The sequence below is a fragment of the Gymnoscopelus microlampas genome (assembly GCF_963454915.1).
Source record: "Gymnoscopelus microlampas genome assembly, chromosome: 5".
Classification (NCBI taxonomy): domain Eukaryota; kingdom Metazoa; phylum Chordata; class Actinopteri; order Myctophiformes; family Myctophidae; genus Gymnoscopelus; species Gymnoscopelus microlampas.
The window spans coordinates 7,896,282-7,921,630 of NC_139942.1; the positions used below are offsets into that span (position 1 = coordinate 7,896,282).

Below are 25,349 nucleotides of genomic sequence, written 5' to 3' on the forward strand. Positions count from 1 at the left end.
ATTCACGCCCACTTTTGACACTCGGGGTCCGTTAGAACGATGAACTGCAGCTCTCAATGCAATCTCTATGAGAGGCATTGTAAAATACCGTAATTTCACTGGTTAACTACTGAAGCTGTAGCGTTTTTTTTTTGTGTTCTAATAAACTGTTCCATTTGTTTAATTTATCCTTTTTAATGTCCCATATCTGTCATCTCGATATACTACCCACAATATACTATAATATACTCCATCAGTATGTCAAAACCGCTAGCATCGGAGATTTAGAGTTTAAGTGGTCGCATGGTATATACGTCACGGACGCATCTCTTGAGGTTTTCAATACCCAGAAAACTGGCGAAAGTGTCCGTTTTCAATATGTTTTGGTCATTATCTCTGGAACAGAAGGTCCAATCTGCTCAATTCAAAGCTTGTTGGATGCGTGACTTTGAGGACATTAAGCACGCAATGACACATTTTCGGGTTATTATATTTTTTTTTTAGGGGAGGCGAGATCTTAGTTGGGCAGTGGTGTACCCACTGTCCTGTCCCTACAGTGGGTACAACACTGGTCAGCGCTCGGCGCTCGTAAAGGCAGTGATGTCACTGAAATGCGACAACTTGTCTGTCTGCCGTCTACCCTCTGCTGTGTTAACATTATGGGTAACTCGTTAAAGTGGCAAATTAAATGTGAAACACATCAACTATTAAGAAAACAAGAAGATATGTTGACAAAGACACTCCATACATTTGGAAACATATTTTTATTTAAATCAATATCGTCTCCAGTTAATGTAGGAATATTTTAAAAGTAGGCTAACTCTCATGTCCTCTCATAGGGAATGCATTGAGAGCTGCAGTTCATCGTTCTAACGGACCCCGAGTAGCGGCGCTATCTCAAAAGTGGGCGTGAATTATTGGTTCGATTTTGACCACACTATAGGCTCAATTCCAAACTCCGCCCTAAGCCCTCAAGCCCTGCACCATCATTAGCTTAAGTCAGCTGGTAAGTGCCTGAGTGTGGGAGGGTTTAAGGGCTCCAAAAGGGTACAAAAGCAATGGAACAGCCCTTTGTGACGTCCCACGTTACCTTGACGACAGATGACAACGTTGCCGTGACAACCAAAGATGCGACTGACACTTGGCTCCCTGGGCCTCTTAATTCTGCATTTATTTCTCGGCCAGCGACGTCGCAGAAGAAAGGCCAACATTGTTCCACTCCTTTTGCTCGTGAACATGGACAACAGGTAATTGCTAAATAATACCTATCATTTATTTTAAAACCAGCATTAATGATAGGTTAAGTGATATTGAATGGTTAAAAGGTTAAAGCACTATATTCTGAAAGTAATCACTGCTTTAGAGTGTTTGTTCAGTATAAAATGTACATGTATGTATATATATATATATATATATATATATACATATATATATATATATATATATATATATATATATATATATATATATATATATATATATATATATATCCAATCTGCTCAGTTCAAAGCTTGTTGGATGCGTGACTTTGAGGACATTAAGCACGCAATGACACATTTTCGGGTTATTATATATATTTTTTAGGGGAGGCGAGATCTTAGTTGGGCAGGCGACCGCCCAATATATATATATATATATATATATATATATATATATATATATATATATATATATATATATATATATATATATATATATAATTGTACATGTATATATATATATGCATATATATATGTGTGTGTGTGTGTGTGTGTGTGCGTGCGTGCGTGCGTGCGTGTGTGCGTGTGTGTGTGTATGTGCGTTATTCTTATAACAAAGAAAATGTATTTTTAGTTCAAACTTTTATCTGAATCATTACATTTTATACTGAACAAACACTCTAAAACAGGGATTACTTTCAGAATATAGTGCTTTAACCTTTTAACCATTCAATATCACTTAACCTATCATTAATGCTGGTTTTAAAATAAATCAATTGTTTGATGGCCTCTTTCCCTTTTAAATCCGGGCACCGTGGGCGTCGGCGTCCTCTGGTAACTCCCACTACGCAATGTATTGTGGGCAATTTCTTTGCCAAAGTCTCCAAAGGTAAAGACTTACGGAAAGGGTGCAGAAAGGGGCGTTCCCGAGCCCTCGCTGACTTCAGGCTGACTTTCCGATTTCATTTGGAACAACCCTCAAGCCCTTACGGAGCTCACATGAACGCGCACCCAAGTCAATGAGTCAGTGAGGGGGTGGTTTGGAATTGAGCCATAGAGTTATGAGCATGCGCACTAGTGTCCTTTTTGCGTTCTACGGCAGCCCGTGTGTCAAGGATTGAACGCGAGATATTTATTAAATACACTCGAGATGCATATTTATATGTAAATGCATATATATTTATGTATAATATGTTTACATATTTATATTTATAAATATCTCTCAGTATGTTTTGCTCGCGCATGTATTTCTCCCCGCCTGCAGTTCCAGCTTTGGCGGCTTCAATGTTTCTCAGCAACTCAGGGGGCTTGGGTACAACTGCTTAACCCCTCCTTCTTCTGCCCCACCTTCTCCTTTTTTTTACTCCCACTGGAGAGCTGAGGAACATAATATATTCTCGTAAATAAATGACAATTAGAATTCTAATGAGCATAACTTGTCACCTCCATTTGTGTTTAGGTTAGATAAGATTCATAGATTTTATGAAGCTGTTTTTGACTGAATGAATTTACACATTTATCACATCTGTGTTGTAATGGACTGATATCTTCACTGTTTGTTTGTTTAATTGAATTTGTTTAGGAAGAGAGGAAGGAGATACGTATTAACCTGAATGATGTCCATGCATTTATTTTGTCAAGACAGGTGTGTTCTATTTTAATGTACTTTATTTACAGGTTTTGAGGTTAATTTGAGGTCCCTTGTATTTGTATCCCTTGTACTTGTATTCCCCCCCCCCTCTCTCTCTCTCTCTCTCTCTCTCTCTCTCTCTCTCTCTCTCTCTCTCTCTCTCACACAAACGAAGGGGAGAGATGGAGAACTTTGTGCATCAACTTTTATCCCAAATGAGCTTCTAGAACATAAACCCTTTGGCAAGTTTTAAGTCTTAAGTAAAGACTTAAGTAAAGACTGGTGGTGTTATAATAGGCCAATGTAAAAAGGGTGCCATTTCTACTTAGGCCTTTCACAGCAATCGGACTGCATTCATGATTTGAGGCATTTTGTTCATAAAATGTGGTTTGCTAAATTAGACCCGCTGGTGGTGCTATAACAGGCCAATGTGAAAAGGGTGGCATTTCTTCCTCGGCCTAGTGGGAATGTGCGTGCAAAATTACACGGACATCGCACACCGCGTTCATGATTTGAGGAATTTTGTTGAAATAGGACCTATCCTGCAAACTTTGGAACAAATGTTAACCAAGTAGGATGGAATATGAAATATTGGACACATCCATCTAGATCACATGACTATAGAGATACTGTGTACCGATTTTTGTGTTTTTTGGACAGAATCTGAAGGCAAAGCAAAAAATGTGTTTAACAAAAGTTAGCCCTCCTGGTGGCGCTATAACAGGCCCATGTGAAACATTTGGGGCAGAGGTTCTGAATTGGCATCGAGGGAGTGTGTGCGCACAGTGTCGCAGCGACCGGGCCAACGGTGCCGGAGATTAGCTGGTCACAGACAGAAGGACACACACACACGGACGGACATACGGACGGACGGACAGACACACGGACATGGTGCAAAACATATTCTCTCGCCATGCCTTTCGGCCTGGCGGAGACAATAACCTTAACATCTATTCTAAAAGGAACAGGAAGCCAGTCAATTGAGGCCAAGGAAAAAAACTATTCTATTCTAGTCTATTGATGACAGAGTTGATTATGAAATTTTATAGACCAAGGTTTTTGGTCATTATTTTCCACCAACATCAGAACAGGTTTAATTAACACATCGGGTGCCAAACACGGTCTGAACCGTGTGTTTACTTAGTGGCGGTTCCGAAGCTTCGGTGCCGTTCACGGTCTGAACCGTGATTTCAGTATTTTTGTTTTTTTCGTTTTTCTCCGCGCGGGCGGGGCTAGAGCAGCTCTGGGAGCACCCATTGTAATCCTGCTAAGGAAGTGCCAGATCGCTCACCGGAAACACTTTTCCCCCCCCCATCCGCTTCCTGTCTATTTCCTACTTTGAAACGCCTATATCTCCAAATCTGTTTCCTGTGGGGGAAAACGGACATGACGCGATGCGCGATCCCCCCCCGTTGTAACTCGCCAGGGTAATGTTATGGTTCCAGCCTGTAGCCAGGCTCATGGGACAACATGAATCGCTGCTTTTTTTTTGCGTGGATTTGCTTGTAACGCACACGGAAGGTTTAAACAGCAAAGCGCAGTCAACGGGGAGAATGCTGGCACCACGGTAAGTTGTTATGAAAAAACGCTGGCACCCGATGTGTTAAAATCTGTAGAAACTATAGGGTTAGGTTCAGGTTAGCCTTCCCATAATAATTAATACTATTTGAAACTCGTAAAAAGATTAGTCAACACATGTTTTATTTTTAAGTCCAACTACTGGTTCCAGTTTCATTCAAACTAACTTGACCCTATTGGAAGAAATCAACATTCTTCTATAAAAAAAATAAAAAATAAAAGTAAAGTAATAATTTCTTCTTGAAAATGAGTTTGTGGACAGTTTAGTGACAGTGGAGCGAAAAGTTCATTATGAAGTCCACTTTGAATTAACACACAATTTGTTTGACTATAACTAAGGAAACTCCAGCTGATGCCAACCCTGAGAACAGCGAACGCCAGAACTGCTGCTGCTTCCCTACATCGTCTCAGCGTGAGTTTGTGGACTGTTTTGGGACCATGGTGATAAAAGTTTATTTCTAGCAAAGATTTTCGACTTTGAAATAACTGACATCAATTCTTCAACAGGAAACAACAGAAACCAAATGCCAATAGATCCTCTGTCATCTGAGGAAGAAGGATCAAAGTTCAGCCCCAGCACTAATGTTGAGCCCAGCACATCATCAACCAGCAGAGAATAAGTTCCACATTCTCCACTGCTCCCCGTCATCCATCCTACTGTCTTAAAGATCTGCTCTGTGCATCCATCCTACTGCATAGCCTATTAGCCGTGGAAACTATTTTGACCGGGGGGGGGGCAATAGCAGTTGGCACAGCGTGTCACATAAACTGTGTGCCTTATGCTGATTTGCTACCAACGTTTTTTCTTTTTAATTCCATTATTCTGCTCATTAGTGGCAGATGTAGGATTTTGATGAGCTCTAATGATTTGTATTCATGTTGATTGAGTTTTGTGTACTTGCGTTATATTGTACAACAAGATCCTAGAGGACATTCTTTTCATAGGTTTAAATTAACAATATAGGCTGTAGACTCGTACTGATACTCCTTCTGTCTACATTTTAATAAAGGGTTAAATATCTCATTATTATTTAGGATTTTTACATTTAGAATGTACAATTCAGGCATTTAGCAGACGCTCTGAATCCAGAGCGATTTACAGTAAGCAAGGTAAACACAAGGTAATACATCACAAGTATGTGAGGACCCCATTTGAAACAAGCCATTACGGCTTTTCTGTGCCTTTTCAATCCTATTTAGTTGACCTTGTATTGTGAACTGTACTTCCATGCGCTTCTTTCTCTGCAAACTTCTAAATAAAGTATTTAATCATTCAACATTCAATCAATCAATCAAATACATGGAGACATTGTAGTGCCTCAGTAATCTAGGATCACAGTGTGTCTGTGGCACTCCTTCTCTATTTTGTTGTTTTTAAACTGATTGAACTCTCTAGATCAGATCTGTGTTGAGAAGGACTGATATCTTCACTATTTGTTTCATGTTATTTGTTTAGGAAATGAAGCAGACGTGCGTGCGTGCGTGCGTGCGTGAGAGAGCAACTGCACGTAGCCAGTAAACATAACAGTCATTGAGGTGTGAGAGGTGAACTCCAGCAGTAAATACACAATGGACACAATGGGAATGGCTAGACCAGTGATCGGCCGAGATCGTCAGGTCAATCACCAAATAGTCCGGGGACATTCTGACCATTCTAATCCCCCCCCATCCTATCGTAGTCAGGTATATTGTTAGTACCAGTTATTACACATGTTTTTATAAACTGTATTGCTATCGTCCTATCAATCTATATATGTTTTATAATGTTTTTATAAAGGGCTGCACTCTGCTCAGTACAACAACTTCCTTTCCTCCAGATTGTCTGTTTAAATTGTAAGCCCCCCTCAAAGCCCTCATGAACCAATCAGCTGAGCAGCTGTCACAACAGAGGACATACCCTCCTCAATTAAATACCAATGACAGTGGAAGTGTGACATTTGTTGCATTTCAGTCCACTATATGGCAGTAGGAGGCCAGCTGAAAGAAGGATTCCTTTGTTTTATTTCAGCTTCATCCTCGTGTGACTAGAGAAGATTGCAGAGGTGCACTTGGACTGAATCACTATTCCATCACATTGGTTCAATATATTTATTATGATGGTCACTTATTTTCTCTTAGACTATTTGCTGTCCTAAATCTTGCTTTTTGCACTCATTCAAAACCAAATGTTCATGGTCGTGGAAGTAATAATAATAAATATCAATTATAAGTATCAAAAATAATGTTGATTTAAAGTTATTGTCATATATTGCTATTTGTGGCCTATACTGACACCTGCTGGCAAGAACGCACTTTGTCTGAAAAGTCTCTGGAATTATCTGTAAAGTCCAAGTGCTGACAATAAACCAATTCTGAAATATATCTCCACCAGGGAAATGCATTGTTGGATGTTATCTCTAATTCTAATAAATAGATTTTCATGAAACATCCTCAACATTATGCAAATCACAATATTTCATCATTTCATGTTTAGTTCATAGTTGCTCAATCCATTGTCCGACCCATGCACAGCTTTCTATTTTAATTGCATGCAATTAAAATGTGTAATCATTTTATATACAGAATAACTGATGATTCATGTCAGTTTGTTGAAGTGGAATTTGTTGAAGTGGAATTACACTAAAACGCTATAAAACATTGATACAGTAAGTCAGTTTAATGTGATAATAAGTATCAAGTCATTACAGTATCTTCAAAAGCAGTATGTATGGGCTGTCATCAGGAGAATGTCAATTCTTAATAGCCTGCAGCGGTGGAAAGTAACTAAGTACATGTGCTCAAGTACTGTAGGTTAAGTACCATTTTGAGTGTGTTTTTTACCTTCTTCAGTATTTACAAATTTCAATACTTTTACTTCTACTCCACTACATCTCACAGGAAAATATTGTACTCTTACTCCACTACAGTAAAACTTTAGTTACTTGTTACTTTGTCGATTTTGATTATTATTACAAAACACACTAACCACTTCAGCCGTACATATGTTACAGGGAAATTGAAAATTAATCAATTCACTTTGATTGCGACTGGTGACGTTGATCTGTCTATCTAATCAACACACCTGTTACTAGGCAATTCTAAAAACTAGAGGACAATGCAAGCCACACTATTTAACCTCAGTAAAACTATGCCTAATCCTAACCTTAACCCTAACCCTAACCTCAATAAAACTATGCCTAAACCTAACCTTATCCCTAACCCTATTAACCTCAGTAAAACTATGCATAAACCTAACCTTAACCCTAACCCTAACCTCAGTAAAACTATATTTATTTTCAGCGCTCCTCAGCGTTCCCCTAGCGTAGCTTCCTGGTTGCTATGTTGTTGTTGTCGTCGGTCCGCCTCGCGTCAAAGCCCCGCCTCGCGCCGAAGACCTGCGCCGCGCCTAAAAACGAGCATACCTTTCCAATTTCCCAACGAATGCCAATTTCCCTGTAACATATATATTCTTATCTTGTAGATCGGCTATATTCTAAAGATTTTTTTAATACATTTTGAACTTGCGAAATGGGACATTTATTATATCTCTGCTGTCCGGCAGCAACCAGCTAACTCCAAAATGTTCATTTTTCAGGAAATGGAGTTAGGAGGTTTTGTTCATCATTGATAAGAACAGCTGAATGGACCTCCAAGCTCACAATGAGGTTTGAGGTCAAAAGGGGGTGGAGCCTGGAGTCAGCTAAACCAGCTAACTCCACCCTCCTTTGGTGAACTTGGTGAGCTGGTTTAGCAGAAAGTTTGAGGATCCAATGGAGTTAGCTGGGTTAGTCAGAAGCGCTTTTTAATACTTTTCATAGGTTCAATATTTTTTTTATCAACACACAGTAAAGGGTGAGCAAAAAGGAAAGAATGTGCCAAAAAGGCACAAAAATCCAGGTCCAGGCACTCAGGTGGATTTGAAATAAAAAGCCTTTATTGGGCAATGGGCTTACAAGAACATTAAAAAACACCAACGCGTTTCGGCAAACGCCTTCTTCAGGGTGTTGCTGAACAAAGACAGGAAGTAGGCTTAATTATAGGCCTACCAGGTGTGTCCACAGTGAGGACCTGCAGTCTGCAGCCTGCAGGCCCCCTGGTGGCATCATGCACATGTTATCTACACATGAATGAAAGAAGATTAAAAAGTTTAAAATTCAACAATGGTTGTAAAGGTTTAGAGAACAACATTACGACTGATCAGGGCAGCATAATCTAACAAAAAGAGAATCAGAAGCACTCAAATGGCTTTCAGACAGAGATGACACCATCATTAAAAGTGCTGACAAGGGAGGGGCAGTGGTTGTATGGGGCAAAGAGCAATACATAACAGAAGCTCTGCGCCAACTAGAGAATAACCAATACTACTCTGTTCCCCCAGCAAACCCACTGAACAATATGAAAAGAGAACTGGAAGAGCTACTGAACACTGCAATGGACCAGAAATGGATATCCAAGAAGGAACATGACTACCTACTATGCCAACATCCACGCTTCTCTTCTTTCTACATGCTCCCCAAGATCCACAAAAACTTGGAAAACCCACCAGGTAGACCAATAATAAGTGGGAAATATAGCTGCAAGCAGCAATGAGCGGTTTCGAGAATAATGGCAGACTGGCAGACTGTGACAGAGTGGCAGACTGGCAGACTTTGACAGAGTGGCAGACTGGCAGACTGTGACAGAGTGGCAGACTGGCAGACTGGCAGACTGTGACAGACTGTGGCAGACTGGCAGACTGGCAGACAGACAGACTGTGGCAGACTGGCAGACTGGCAGACAGACAGACAGTGACAGAGTGGCAGAGTGGCAGACTGTGACAAACTGGCAGACTGGCAGACTGTGACAGAGTGGCAGACAGACAAACAGACAGACAGACTGTGACAGAGTGGCAGAGTGGCAGACTGGCAGACTGGCAGACAGACAGACAGTGACAGAGTGGCAGACTGGCAGACAGACAGACTGTGGCAGACTGGCAGACTGGCAGACAGACAGACAGTGGCAGACTGGCAGACAGACAGACAGACAGACAGACTGTGACAGAGTGGCAGACTGGCAGACAGACAGACAGTGACAGAGTGGCAGACTGGCAGACAGACAGACAGTGACAGAGTGGCAGACTGGCAGACAGACAGACAGACTGTGACAGAGTGACAGAGTGGCAGACTGGCAGACAGACAGACAGACAGACAGTGACAGAGTGGCAGACAGACAGACAGTGACAGAGTGGCAGACTGGCAGACAGACAGACAGTGGCAGAGAGAGAGAGAGAGAGAGAGAGAGAGAGAGGGAGAGGGAGAGGGAGAGAGAGGCAGTGAGAAAGAGAGGCAGTAAGAGAGAGAGCGAGAGAGAAGAAGTGAACATGCATTAATTAACAAAGTCATGATTTTTGTTCAGTAAATTATATTTGGACCGGTTAAATTGGGGTTTGAACCAGGGACCTATAGACTTGTGGGTAGACAGTGTAAAGGATAAGGATAATTCCAGGTCCGTTCATGAAAGTCCTTGCGGTCTTGTTTCCAATGAGGGCCTGTGAGCAATTAGGGGTTAAGAGTCTTGCTCAGGGACACATTTCATTTCATCGACACATTTGCTGGCCTGGCCTGGAATCGTACCTGGGGCAACCAGGGCCTCTGGCTCCCTAGGTGGGCTCACTAACCACTCAGCTATGGCCACAGTACAGACTGAGCCATTGGATAGACAGAATTGGATTTCATATGTGGTAAGTTATCATACAGCATGGGTTGCTTATTATATACATACAAGCTCATAACGCGTCACATTGTAGATCGGCTGTATGTGGTTACTGTAGGTGTTGTATTAATAATTACATCTGCAAAGTAACAAGTAACTAAAGCTGTCATCTGCTGTAATTGTAGTAGAGTAGAGTAGTAAAGTAAAAGTACCTAAAAATTGTACTGTGCATGTGGCAGGTGTGATTGGTGATGAGTGAGAGCAGGTGAGAGGGGTGGATCCAATCCATGGGAATAGGGGGAATTCCAAATGATGATCACCTCAACGCATTGTTGGGGACAGGGATCGAACCAGCGACCTATGGATTCACAGGCTGCCTCTCTTCTCATTGAGCTAAAGATATGGCCTCCCTGATGGTGTCTGTTGATATCTATAGGTTTTTCCGTCCTATAGGTTCTTCCGGTGTGAGATTGTAGATCAGCTATTTTCACAAGAAAGTATGTCATACATAAAAAACAACTACTCTCAAAAGCAATTCATTTAACAATTGCATGTTTATTCATTGATACAGTCTTGTTGTGTGCAATGCAATTGAGTTGAGGTCTGCATGAGGTGAGATTTGAACCGGCGACCCTCCGGTATCAAGGCAGATGATTAAGCCATTGGGCCAACAGACCCGAACTGATGAAAAGGGAGTTCACACACATGACACACTTTCACGCAAATTGCTCAGAAATACTGGATTTAAATGTTTTTCAAACTGCTCAAAATTGCAGACAATCTAAGGGCGGAGTTTACTGGTTAACAATTGCACATGCATTCATTGATACAGTCATGTTGTGTGCAATGCAATTATAATGAATTCTACATGACGTGGGATTCGAACCAGGAACCCTGTGGTTTCAAGGCAGATGATTAAGCCATTGGGCCAACAGACCTGTACTAGTGAAAAGGGAGTTCACACACATGACACACTTTCACGCAAATTGCTCAGAAATCCTTGGTTTAAATGTTTTTCAAACTGCTCAATATATTTCGGAATGGAAACTAGTGGAAAATAGTCGATCTACAAGCTCACAACGCGTTGCTATCTAAAAAGGTGTGAGATTGTAGATCGGCTATTTTCACAAGAAAGTATGTCATACATAAAAAAAAACTACTCTCAAAAGCATTTCGTGTTTTTGTCTAAACATTGCACTTGTCTGAATTAACAGGGTCATGTTTTGTACAATGCAATTTAAATGTGAACTGTAATAAGTGGGATTCGAACCAGAGACCTTCGGCACATGAGACTCACACTCTACTGGTGGAGCTATCCAATACACAGCCTTAAACAGTGAAAAGGGAGAATCCAACAAAACAAAACAAAAGCGCGAATGAAGTACGTCATACATTGAAAATAACTACTTTCAAGTATTCATTTCTCGTCATCTTTAACAATTGCACATGTATTCATTGATATAGTCATGTTGTGTGCAATGCAATTATAATTAAGTCTACCTGAGGTGGGATTCGAACCGGTTACCCTATGGTTTCAAGGCAGATGATTAAGCGATCAAGCTATTGAACCAACACACCTGAACCTGTGAAAAAGGGCCTCAAACATGTATTTGACACAGTTTCATGCAAATTGCTCAGAAATCCTGGATTTAAATGTTTTTCAAACTGCTCAAAATTGCAGACAATCTAAGGGCAGAGCTTACTGGTCAAAGTGATACATGTGTTCCTCATGAGTCAAGGCACATGTGTAAGCAGGTTTAACGGCTGTCGGCCAAACGAGGCATGACTTTTGCCTGTTTAAAGTTTGCATTTTCAAAAAATTGCTATAGCGCCCCCCTTTGACCAATTGGAGTAAGATTGGTTTCAGTGATACTTGGAAGGACCCTCTACAATATTGCAAAGTGTCAAACAAATGTGAGTCTGCATGTATGTGTTAGGGGCAGATGAATAATTTAAAAAAAGCTGCAGTTTTCATTGGCTTATAAAAGCTTAACGTTTTCACTTATGGAAAATCCGCTTGGTTACGTCTGTCGGCATTGGTCCAAAGTTCATGTGTATACAGTTTCGTACAGATTGCTCATAAATCCCAGGAGGAGTAGGCTTTTTACTGCTTTTTACTGCTTTTCATAGAAATCGAAATGGTGGGAGATCTAAAGGTCAGAGGTCAAAAGTCAAACAGTGAAAGTTGTTAGGCATGAGGAGACGCATGTGTGTATCGAAGTTTCATGGCTGTAGGTCGAACAGGGCATGAGCTGTACCTGTTCAAAGTTGGCATTTTCAATTGAGTGCTACAGCGCCACCCTTTGGCCAATGGTTGTGAGTTTCGGGTTTTCGCCGTTTGGCATAGCCCTCTACCATATTGCCGAATTTCATAAGAAGTGACCAGGCGGTTAGGCCAGAACTGGCAAAAACGGCGGAATAATAATAATAAATATAGCTGCAAGCAGCAATGAGCGGTTTCGAGAATAATGGCAGACTGGCAGACTGTGACAGAGTGGCAGACTGGCAGACTGGCAGACTTTGACAGAGTGGCAGACTGGCAGACTGTGACAGAGTGGCAGACTGGCAGACTGGCAGACTGTGACAGACTGTGGCAGACTGGCAGACTGGCAGACAGACAGACTGTGGCAGACTGGCAGACTGGCAGACAGACAGACAGTGACAGAGTGGCAGACTGGCAGACTGTGACAGACTGGCAGACTGGCAGACTGTGACAGAGTGGCAGACAGACAAACAGACAGACTGTGACAGAGTGGCAGAGTGGCAGACTGGCAGACAGACAGACAGTGACAGAGTGGCAGACTGGCAGACAGACAGACTGTGGCAGACTGGCAGACAGACAGACAGTGACAGAGTGGCAGACTGGCAGACAGACAGACAGTGACAGAGTGGCAGACTGGCAGACAGACAGACTGTGACAGAGTGACAGAGTGGCAGACTGGCAGACTGGCAGACAGACAGACAGACAGACAGTGACAGAGTGGCAGACTGGCAGACAGACAGACAGTGACAGAGTGGCAGACTGGCAGACAGACAGACAGTGACAGAGAGAGAGAGAGAGAGAGAGAGAGAGAGAGGGAGAGGGAGAGGGAGAGGGAGAGGGAGAGAGAAGGTGAGAGAGAGAGAGAGAGAGAGAGAGAGAGAGAGAGAGAGAGAGAGAGAGAGAGAGAGAGAGAGAAAAGAAAGAGAGAGAGAGAGAGAGAGAGAGAGAGGGAGAGAGAGAGAGAGGCAGTGAGAAAGAGAGGCAGTAAGAGAGAGAGCGAGAGAGAAGAAGTGAACATGCATTAATTAACAAAGTCATGATTTTTGTTCAGTAAATTATATTTGGACCGGTTAAATTGAGGTTTGAACCAGGGACCTATAGACTTGTGGGTAGACAGTGTAAAGGATAAGGATAATTCCAGGTCCGTTCATGAAAGTCCTTGCGGTCTTGTTTCCAATGAGGGCCTGTGAGCAATTAGGGGTTAAGAGTCTTGCTCAGGGACAAATTTCATTTCATCGACACATTTGCTGGCCTGGCCTGGAATCGTACCTGGGGCAACCAGGGCCTCTGGCTCCCTAGGTGGGCTCACTAACCACTCAGCTATGGCCACAGTACAGACTGAGCCATTGGATAGACAGAATTGGATTTCATATGTGGTAAGTTATCATACAGCATGGGTTGCTTATTATATACATACAAGCTCATAACGAGTCACATTGTAGATCGGCTGTATGTGGTTACTGTAGGTGTTGTATTAATAATTACATCTGCAAAGTAACAAGTAACTAAAGCTGTCATCTGCTGTAATTGCAGTAGAGTAGAGTAGTAAAGTAAAAGTACCTAAAAATTGTACTGTGCATGTGGCAGGTGTGATTGGTGATGAGTGAGAGGGGTGGATCCAATCCATGGGAATAGGGGGAATTCCAAATGATGATCACCTCAACGCATTGTTGGGGACAGGGATCGAACCAGCGACCTATGGATTCACAGGCTGCCTCTCTTCTCATTGAGCTAGAGATATGGCCTCCCTGATGGTGTCTGTTGACACTCTCACACTCTACTGGTGGAGCTATTGAATCGACAGCATCAGATAGTGAGAAAGGAGAATCCAACAACACAAAACAAAAGGGCAAATGAATTACGTCATACATTGAAAATAACTACTTTCAAGTATGCATTTCTCGTTATCTTTAACAATTGCACATGCATTGATACAGTCATGTTGTGTGCAATGCAATTGAGTTGAGGTCTGCATGAGGTGAGATTTGAACCAGCGACCCTGTGGTATCAAGGCAGATGATTAAGCCATTGGGCCAACAGACCCGAACTGATGAAAAAGGAGTTCACACACATGACACACTTTCACGCAAATTGCTCAGAAATGCTGGATTTAAATGTTTTTCAAACTGCTCAAAATTGCAGACAATCTAAGGGCGGAGCTTACTGGTCAAAGTGATAGATATGTTCCTCATTGATACAGTCATGTTGTGTGCAATGCAATTATAATGAAGTCTACCTGAGGTGGGATTCGAACCAGCAACCTTGTGGTTTCAAGGCAGATGATTAAGCTATCAAGCTATTGAACCTACACACCTGAACTAGTGAAAAAGGAGTTCAAACACATGACACACTTTCACGCAAATTGCTCAGAAATCCTGGATTTAAATGTTTTTCAAACTGCTCAAAATTGCAGACAATCTAAGGGCAGAGCTTACTGGTCAAAGTGATACATGTGTTCCTCATGAGTCAAGGCACATGTGTAAGCAGGTTTAACGGCTGTCGGCCAAACGAGGCATGACTTTTGCCTGTTTAAAGTTTGCATTTTCAAAAAATTGCTATAGCGCCCCCCTTTGACCAATTGGAGTAAGATTGGTTTCAGTGATACTTGGAATGACCTTCTACAATATTGCAAAGTGTCAAACAAATGCAAGTCTGCATGTATGTTTTAGGGGCAGATGAATAATTGTCATAAAACTGCAATTTTCATTGGCTTATAAAAAGCTTAACGTTTTCACTTATGGAAAATCTGCTTGCTCACGTCTGTCGGCATTGGTCATTCATTGATACAGTCATGTTGTGTGCAATGCAATTGAGTTGAGGTCTGCATGAGGTGAGATTTGAACCGGCGACCCTCTGGTATCAAGGCAGATGATTAAGCCATTGGGCCAACAGACCCGAACTGATGAAAAGGGAGTTCACACACATGACACACTTTCACGCAAATTGCTCAGAAATAGTGGATTTAAATGTTTTTCAAACTGCTCAAAATTGCAGACAATCTAAGGGCGGAGTTTACTGGTTAACAATTGCACATGTATTCATTGATACAGTCATGTTGTGTGCAATGCAATTATAATGAACTCTACATGACGTGGGATTCGAACCAGGAACCCTGTGGTTTCAAGGCAGATGATTAAGCCATTGGGCCAACAGACCTGTACTAGTGAAAAGGGAGTTTACACACATGACACACTTTCACGCAAATTGCTCAGAAATCCTTGGTTTAAATGTTTTTCAAACTGCTCAATATATTTCGGAATGGAAACTAGTGGAAAATAGTCGATCTACAAGCTCACAACGCGTTGCTATCTAAAAAGGTGTGAGATTGTAGATCGTCTATTTTCACAAGAAAGTATGTCATACATAAAAAACAACTACTCTCAAAAGCATTTCGTGTTATTGTCTAAACATTGCACATGTCTGAATTAACAGGGTCATGTTTTGTACAATGCAATTTAAATGTGAACTGTAATAAGTGGGATTCGAACCAGGGACCTTTGGCACATGAGACTCACACTCTACTGGTGGAGCTATCCAATACACAGCCTTAGACAGTGAAAAGGGAGAATCCAACAAAACAAAACAAAAGCGCGAATGAAGTACGTCATACATTGAAAATAACTACTTTCAAGTATTCATTTCTCGTCATCTTTAACAATTGCACATGTATTCATTGATATAGTCATGTTGTGTGCAATGCAATTATAATTAAGTCTACCTGAGGTGGGATTCGAACTGGCTACCCTATGGTTTCAAGGCAGATGATTAAGCGATCAAGCTATTGAACCAACACACCTGAACCTGTGAAAAAGGGCCTCAAACATGTATTTGACACAGTTTCATGCAAATTGCTCAGAAATCCTGGATTTAAATGTTTTTCAAACTGCTCAAAATTGCAGACAATCTAAGGGCAGAGCTTACTGGTCAAAGTGATACATGTGTTCCTCATGAGTCAAGGCACATGTGTAAGCAGGTTTAACGGCTGTCGGCCAAACGAGGCATGACTTTTGCCTGTTTAAAGTTTGCATTTTCAAAAAATTGCTATAGCGCCCCCCTTTGACCAATTGGAGTAAGATTGGTTTCAGTGATACTTGGAAGGACCCTCTACAATATTGCAAAGTGTCAAACAAATGTGAGTCTGCATGTATGTGTTAGGGGCAGATGAATAATTAAAAAAAAGCTGCAATTTTCATTGGCTTATAAAAGCTTAACGTTTTCACTTATGGAAAATCCGCTAAGTTACGTTTGTCGGCATTGGTCCAAAGTTCATGTGTATACAGTTTCGTACAGATTGCTCATAAATCCCAGGAGGAGTAGGCTTTTTACTGCTTTTTACTGCTTTTCATAGAATTCGAAATGGTGGGAGATCTAAAGGTCAGAGGTCAAAAGTCAAACAGCGAAAGTTGTTAGGCATGAGGAGACGCATGTGTGTATCGAAGTTTCATGGCTGTAGGTCGAACAGGGCATGAGCTGTACCTGTTCAAAGTTGGCATGTTCAATTGAGTGCTACAGCGCCACCCTTTGGCCAATGGTTGTGAGTTTCGGGTTTTCGCCGTTTGGCATAGCCCTCTACCATATTGCCGAATTTCATAAGAAGTGACCAGGCGGTTAGGCCAGAACTGGCAAAAACGGCGGAAGAATAATAATAATAATAATGAAAGCCAAGGAATGTAATAGGGTTCGAAGCCTTACAGGCTCTCGAAACCTAATAATAATGAAAGCCAAGGAATGTAATAGGGTTCGAAGCCTTACAGGCTCTCGAAACCTAATGAATCCATCACAGAACCCGCCTCTAAATTTGTTGACTTTTTTATAAAACCTTTTGTCACAAAATTTCCATCCTATATTCAGGATAGCACACAGGTTCTGAAAAAAGTTGCAGAAATACACAATATAAGTACCTGCATTATGGCAACTATGGATGTTGAGTCTTTGTACAGTAACATTGTCCATGATGAAGGCCTGGAGGCCTTGAGATACTTTTTGAGGTCTAGACCTGATGACCTTATGCCTCCTAGTGACTTTATTGTGCAACTCACTGAGTGGACACTCAAAAACAATGTTTTCCTTTTCCAGGATAAACTGTACAACCAAGAAAAGGGTACAGCGATGGGTGCATGTTTTGCACCTAATTATGCTAACCTGTTTTTGGGACGATGGGAAGAACAACATATCTTTTCAAACCTCAATCCATATAAGGATAAAATTGTGTGGTGGGGGAGATATATTGATGACATTCTTTTGTTCTTCTCAGGCTCAGAACAAGAGCTCTCAGACTTCCATGCTTATGTGAATAGTGTCAATGAAAACCTAAAGTTGACCTTGGAATATGACCACCAAGTTATTAACTTCTTGGACTTGCGGATTTCAAAGGATGATCAAGGAGACCTACACACCTCCATTTTCAGAAAACCAACTGACCGAAACACTATCCTACATGCAGACAGTTTTCACCCCCCTTGGCTCATTAAAAACATCCCTTATGGTCAGGTACAAAGACTGAGGCGCATATGTGATTCGGATCAGGATTTCCAGACTCAGTCTATGGGCATGCAGCAGCGGTTCAGACAGAGAGGGTATCAGCAGCACACTCTCAATCAGGCTCATGACCGAGCCATGTCACTCGACAGAAGAAATCTGCTCACTCCTAAACCAAAACAAGAGCTCTCACAGAAACCTTACTTTGTCACTCGCTACAGTAAAGAAGCTCTCCAGATCAAACACATCATTAACAAAAACTGGGACATTGTTGAAAGTGACAGCTCTCTACGGGAGGTATTCAGAGAACCTCCAGGTATCAGTTTTAGGAGGGCCCCAACCATCAAGGACAAGTTGGTCAGGAGTCACCTTCCTGCTTCCAAACCTAACACATGGCTTCGCCGACAAAAGGGCAATTTTTGTTGTGGTCACTGCAACTATTGTACAAATATGGTTAAAACTGATATTTTCAAAGATGTGTTCAGCAACAAGACCTATACTATCACAAGCTTTTTAAACTGCAACACTACCCATGTTGTATATCGACTTGAATGTACTTGTGGTTGTTTCTATATAGGTCTTACGAAAAGGAGACTGCGTGACAGGGTAGCTGAACATAGGTATGCTATTCGCTCTGCTAATATGAAGTACCCCATGGCCAAACATTTTATTGAAGCTCAACATGGGAGTGATGCAACCCTAAGAGTGTTTGGTATTGAAGCCATAAGCTCTGATACAAGGGGTGGGGACAAAATCAAGCGCCTCAAACAAAGAGAGGCATATTGGATTTATACTCTCAAGGCCACTTATTACCCGGGTCTAAATGAGGACTTTGACCTCTCATCATTCTTATAATCACCCTTTTCTTTTCTGAACCATTACATTACACAAGTTTTTTTTCCTTGTTTTTTCCTCTAAAGTAACTACTCAACTGGGTTCATATATGGTGTACAGTACTTGTGACCTATGACTTACTTAAGTTGTTCTTGTTTTTTTCCTCTAAAGTAACTACTCAACTGGGTTCATATATGGTGTACAGTACTTGTGACCTATGACTTACTTAAGTTGTTCTTGTTTTTTCCTCTAAAGTAACTACTCAACTGGGTTCATATATGGTGTACAGTACCTGTGACCTATGACTTACTTAAGTTGTTCTTAGATCTGTTGTATTTCACATCAGTCGTAATGTTGTTCTCTAAACCTTTACAACCATTGTTGAATTTTAAACTTTTTAATCTTCTTTCATTCATGTGTAGATAACATGTGCATGATGCCACCAGGGGGCCTGCAGGCTGCAGACTGCAGGTCCTCACTGGGTACAAACAGACATGTCCGTTCGCGACGGAACGAACGGCCGGAAGTCCCATCCACTCCCATGTTAAAAAAAAAAACGGAAAGACGGACGCGTTTCGTTTCCGTTTTTTTTATAACATGGGAGTGGATGGGACTTCCGGCCGTTCGTTCCGTCGCGAACGGACATGTCTGTTTGTACCCACTGTGGACACACCTGGTAGGCCTATAATTAAGCCTACTTCCTGTCTTTGTTCAGCAACACCCTGAAGAAGGCGTTTGCCGAAACGCGTTGGTGTTTTTTAATGTTCTTGTAAGCCCATTGCCCAATAAAGGCTTTTTATTTCAAATCCACCTGAGTGCCCGGACCTGGATTTTTGTGCCTTTTTGGCACATTCTTTCCTTTTTGCTCATTCATTGTATTCCCTTTCATGAGCACCGGTGGTTTGAGGGATACCAGTAGCGCTCCTGCCATCTCTCTTTCTCTACACAGTAAAGGGTGTTCAATGGACAGCAACGATATATTATAATAGATTTTGATGCCAATACTTTTTAAGTACATTTTTAATACGGGACTTCTATTTGTTACAGTATATCTACATTGTATTGACACTTTTACTTAAAGGACGACTTCACCGATTTTCAACCTATCTTCATATAATTGGTCCTCACTAATACTCATGATAAAAGGGTACAATTTTTTTCTACTTGGTCTGTGTCTCATAGGAGGGCTGTGGACAGTCCAGAAACCCGTCTACCAGTGACATCATTGTTAGGCATGATTTTTTCCCCCACATTTTTTATTTAGATTTTTATTAACACGAGAAAAATGGCTTATTTTATTGCATTGCAACTTTCCAGGAATAGAAAGCCTGCAGTTTCTATTACCTTGGATTCCCCATTGATGATGTCACTGGTAGACGGGACTCTGAACTGTCCACAGCCCTCCTCTGAGACACAGACCGAGTAGATTTTTTAAGACCTTTTCATCATGAGTATTAGTGAGGACCAATTATATGAAGATGGGTTGAAAATCGGTGAAGTCGTCCTTTAAGTAAACATGTGAGTATTTCCACCACTGACAAGCCTGTCAACCAATTCTTGTGATGACAGACTGACAGACAATACTGCCATTTTTGGAAATTTAAAATTCAAACATAATTTCAACAAGAATATGTATAAACAAACAAACAAACAAACAAACAAAATACATTTGTTTACACAACAGTGCTGTCAAACAAGTCTATATGAAATCTATGAAAAGGTTTAATCAGCAACACAATTATACAATATGTAGTGGGGGGGTCCCTGCTTCATCTCTAAGGGGTCCTTAGAGATGAAGACCCCTGTTATACATATACTTCCCGGTATGGCTTTATGAAGAACAGATCTACGGACAGCTGAATGCAGAATGCAGCATGCTAACAGTGCACAGCTATCTGGAAGATATCTAGGTTCTAAACTGGGTAAAATGGAGAAACCACTTGCAAAGCCACAGGCAGTTTTGTCTGGAGACCCTCAAGGCGGGGTTTTATCCCCTCTCCTTTCAGCAGCACTTTAAAAGAACATTCTGTTAATAAGCTTTAATTAACTGTCAATCAAAAGTCATTTTAAGATGCATATTAATATTATTAGTTGTTGATAAGCTATGTATGTGTTAATAATAGACCTCTACACAAGTACTGTAACGCCCAACAACGCCCCCATTAACAATAACTAATTGTATTAATAAAACATAGAAACACATTTAGGATACATTTTTACCTCACATTTACATGTCCCCAAACATGTCACCTTACTTTACATTATTGTTCATATACAACATACATTGAAAGCAAACAACAAAATAACAAAATATTTGTTTTTAACAATGATGGGATATGTGTGGATTTATTCAAATTAATACAGAACAAGTAGCATAGATAGTCTACAGTCCATATTGTTTATTGAAACAAAATGAATGTTCTCTTAGATTAGATCTTATCATACAATGAACAGTATCATTCAATTAAACTACTCAATTAATGTGCATACACATCATTAGAGCTCATAAACAACACCATTAGGCTACATCTGTCACTAATAACCATTATAAATGGAATTAAAATAAAAGTGTGGCGTCAAACCAGCATGTTAGCACACCGTTTATGGACTAATAGAAAATATACATAGAAATAGAAAACTTAAAAATAAAAAGGTGTACACAATGTCCCTTTGATATCAGAACATCTTCATGGATACCCCAATCACCAGAGGAAACGTTGTCTCTCCAGAAACGTTCCATGACAACATTTCTGGACCACAAATTGAAGACGTTAAGTTTAGGATTCTGGGGGGTTGGGTTTAAGGCTCCCGTTCCGCCTGCATGGGGGAAAACATGGCACAGGCTGACTAAATAAGAATCTGAGAGCAGGGGGGAATACCTTTACGTTTTGGATACGATCTGCGAAAAAAAGATAATAATCAACAATATTGGCCACCGTTCGCCGGTGTCACACTCTGACGGAACTACGCAGAGGAACCTTATCTCTGGAGCTATACAGCGGAGGGAGAGGTTCCAATTGGAGCTATGTTAAGGTTAGGTTTAGGGTTTGTTATATGCAACTTAAAGTCAACATCTACATGGTCTGTGCCTGTGGAAACATTTTGGGGATTCAAAATGTTGTCATTGAACGTTTCTGCAAAACATACTGTGAACGTGGAGCAGAACGGATGTCCAGTGGGATGTGTGTATGTCTTTAACACCAGACCATTTCACAAACCACGCCCCCATTGCTGTGTGAGTTTCCTCATCAAGGAAGCCGCTAGGCGAAAGTGTTCACATGCCGAGCAACTGAAGGCCTCGTGCATCGACAAGCACAAAGCACTGTCAGAGTTAACAAGCCTTGATGGACTAAACATCTTATCACCTATTTCCAAATTGCACACATTAGCAGGCAGTCTAGCTAGCTAGCTACATAATGTAAACAGACAGGCTACAGCCGGAGCAAGTCACTTTCACTCAGCCAAAGGGAGAACATTGTACTATAGACAATGTAATGGAGGCATCTTTGGGAAATATTCTGGTGCAAAAGAGGCAAACACGCCTGCAGTGACGGATGGACAAGAGGAGTGGAGATCTGGGAGTGGAGATCTGGGAGTGGAGATCTGGTCGATGATGTACTGTGTTGAGGCACTGTTGCTGTATAGCTCTGGCTATGCATGGGCACTAGAGCTGTCCCGTGGATCTAAAGGACTGCTTTCTTCCAAACTGCCATATTGGCACTGGCAGCACTTGTTGAGCCACCTCACCAGGGGGCAGCACTTGTTGAGCCACCTCGCCAAGGTGCTGACCTAGTGAGTAATTGATAAGGGGGAAAAAGGTCATTTTGGGGGTGAAGTATCCTTTAATCTGGATACATAAATAAATAAACAAAATAAACTTGTAAGAAATCCTGCATCGTTCCCTTCATAACACAAATTACTTTGAATATCCGTAGTCTAATCAGAATCACAAGTTCAATACAACAATTAGCGTTTATAAATACAGCTCATATGGGTCCCAAGTGTCATTTCACAATGATGTCTATTTGCATGTTATCCATCATAGAACAAATGTCACAAATGTCAGAGACATTTGAAGTGTTCAATTGAAGGCTGTGGGATATGCTGACACTTATTCTATCAACAATGTACGCCCATAAATAAGTTAGATAATAACTGGCCACAGTGGACTTGTAATGAATGCAATATGTTGTTTCCTTACCATGATCTTGATAACAATGAATGTATTAACCTGCTATCTGGGAATACATGTCTTGATCATTTTGAGCACTTGGTTTAGAATCCTTTTGACATTAATGATGAACATTACTTCAGATATAATGGCTGCTTTGATGCTGACTCAAATTATTACCATCAAGCAACCAGTGGGTCTTGTAAACGAGAGTCAGTTTAATTAATTCTGTTCCTTCCCATTTGATACAAGCATTTTTCTTCTTGTCCCCTCAACATACGCAGTCTCATTAAAAAATATGGGAAGTGAAATCTTTCTTTGTCTAGTTTGAAAAAATAAATTCTCTATTATTCAGAAACTTGGCTGCCCAAAGATTTTACATGATTGCAACATATTGTCGAAGATAATGTATAAATGTGTGTGTAAGCCCATGCAGAGGCTTATGATTACTGCTCATAAACCATTTATCCTATTTATTTAGCAAGAATTATGTTCGGGTGGCTCTTAAAAGATCTGTTTTGAGTGTTTTTGTTACTTTGAGAGGGTAAAATGAACGAATGATGGTGGAGGGTGGCGCTGGAGGGATCCCTGTGTAAATTGTATCTGTTGTATGTACCAGCAAAGTAAATAAGCCCCAGAATCACCCTCCACAACACTGCAACACCAGGAGAAAATAAAGTGTCCCGTTCTGAACTGCAGAGCACTCTGAACTGGCATGCTTTCCCAACTGACACGTGTTCTAATCAGCACACATTCCCAATGGGTATGAGCTTCAAACGAGCACTGCACTAGAACAACTAATTGTCATATTGAACGAGAGAGAGAGAGAGAGAGAGAGAGAGAGAGAGAGAGAGAGAGAGAGAGAGAGAGAGAGAGAGAGAGAGAGGGAGAGACTATTTCGCCACGCAATAATTAGACAATACTCAATATAATACTCAAAATAACCCAAATAATTACCACAGAACCTATTAAATGAAATAGAAGAACCACCTTTTAAGAGGAAATGTATATGAATGTCTACACATTAACAGGTGCATCCAGATATCAACATATCAAATTGGGAATAGGTTAAATTCTCCCAAAAATAAGAGTAACAATAATTCTCCTGGTACCCACCGTGTTGTCTTCGTTTGGCGTGCGCATTACACATATTGCATATATCATGACTCCCGCACAGAGCAATGATAGAAGGCCTATGCCTCCCCACTGGGACACAAAACACACAGTTAAACATATAATAAATGTGACGAGCCAAAACAATTTTACAAATGAAAACTAAATTAAGAAAATTATAAGTTGAGCAAAGTTTTTTGCTTAACTTAACTAAGTTTTTGTAATAGTGTTTTAATTGAATATAAATCCTTTTACCTAAAACTATATATTGCTAGGAGAATATTGAGCTTACCTGAGAATGAATGTTGTATGTTGCTGTATTTTTCTTACAATCTGTACCACTACCAATGAACGGCTCACAGTATTTGTGCCCACCTCCATCGCCAAGACTTGTATAACTACCGTTACAATCTTTGTGTGTCATGCCACAAGCAATGTACCGGCCGTCGAGGCAAAGTAAAATCATCCAAACGATGCTGGGGACTAAACTGGTCAACACACCAATTGCACACTCTATTTTTTCTTTTACTTTCTGTTCCTTTATCGGTTCCGGTGTCGGTGCCGGTGTCGGTGCCGGTGCCGGTGCCGGTGCCGGTGTCGGTGTTGGTGCCGGTGTCGGTGTCTCTGTCTGTAACGGTTTAGCCTGTGCACATTTACCTGGAAACTGGATGCTCAGCATCAGGAATAAGGCTATGACAGCGGGAACGGCAAAGAAGGAAGCTGAAAACGGTCCATTTTGATCTGATTGACAAGGACATTGAAACTGCATATCTGCAAGCTTCTCTAGTGCCACGAGGATGAACAATAAAGATATGTTTGCCAACACAGGACTCTTTTTCAATGCTTCTTTCAGGTTGGTAATCCATACTGCCATAGTGGATTGAAATGCACCCACACTTCCACTGTCACATTTGTATTTAACAGAGGAGGGTGTGTCCTCTGTTGTGACATCTACTCAGCTTATTGTCTCCGCCAGGCCGAAAGGCATGGCGAGAGAGTATGTTTTACCCTCCGTCCGTCCTTCCATCCGTGTGTCCGTGTGTGTGTGTGTCCTGTCTGTGTGTTACCAGCTAATCTCCGGCACCGTTGGTCCGTTCGCTCCGAAACTGTGCACACACACTCCCTGGATGCCAATTCAGAGCCTCTGCCCCAATTTTTTCACACTGGCCTGTTATAGCGCCACCAGGAGGCCGATTTGTGCAAAACACATTTTTTTTACATTACTCCTACAGATTTTATCCAAATATCATGCAAATCGGTACACAGTATCTCTATAGTCATGTGATCAACACTTATCTGTCCGATTTCCCATATTCCATCCTGATTGCGAATGGTTGGCTTCCAAAGTTTGCAGGATTTTTTTGAACAAAATGCCTCAAACTATGCATGCAGCTTGCGATTTCCGTGAAATTTCACACACACATTCCCACTCGG

The 25,349-nt window shown here is 41.2% G+C and overlaps 1 long non-coding RNA gene across 1 annotated transcript; it reads right to left on the bottom strand.

Annotated features, from left to right (window-relative positions):
• Positions 1 to 19,993: 19,993 nt before the first annotated feature.
• On the bottom strand, positions 19,994 to 24,795 carry LOC311045880. The gene is made up of 3 exons (XR_014600820.1): positions 24,208 to 24,795; positions 23,919 to 24,008; positions 19,994 to 22,420 (listed from the first exon to the last, which is right to left on the bottom strand). It is a non-coding gene; the product is annotated as an uncharacterized lncRNA (long non-coding RNA).
• Positions 24,796 to 25,349: the final 554 nt, after the last annotated feature.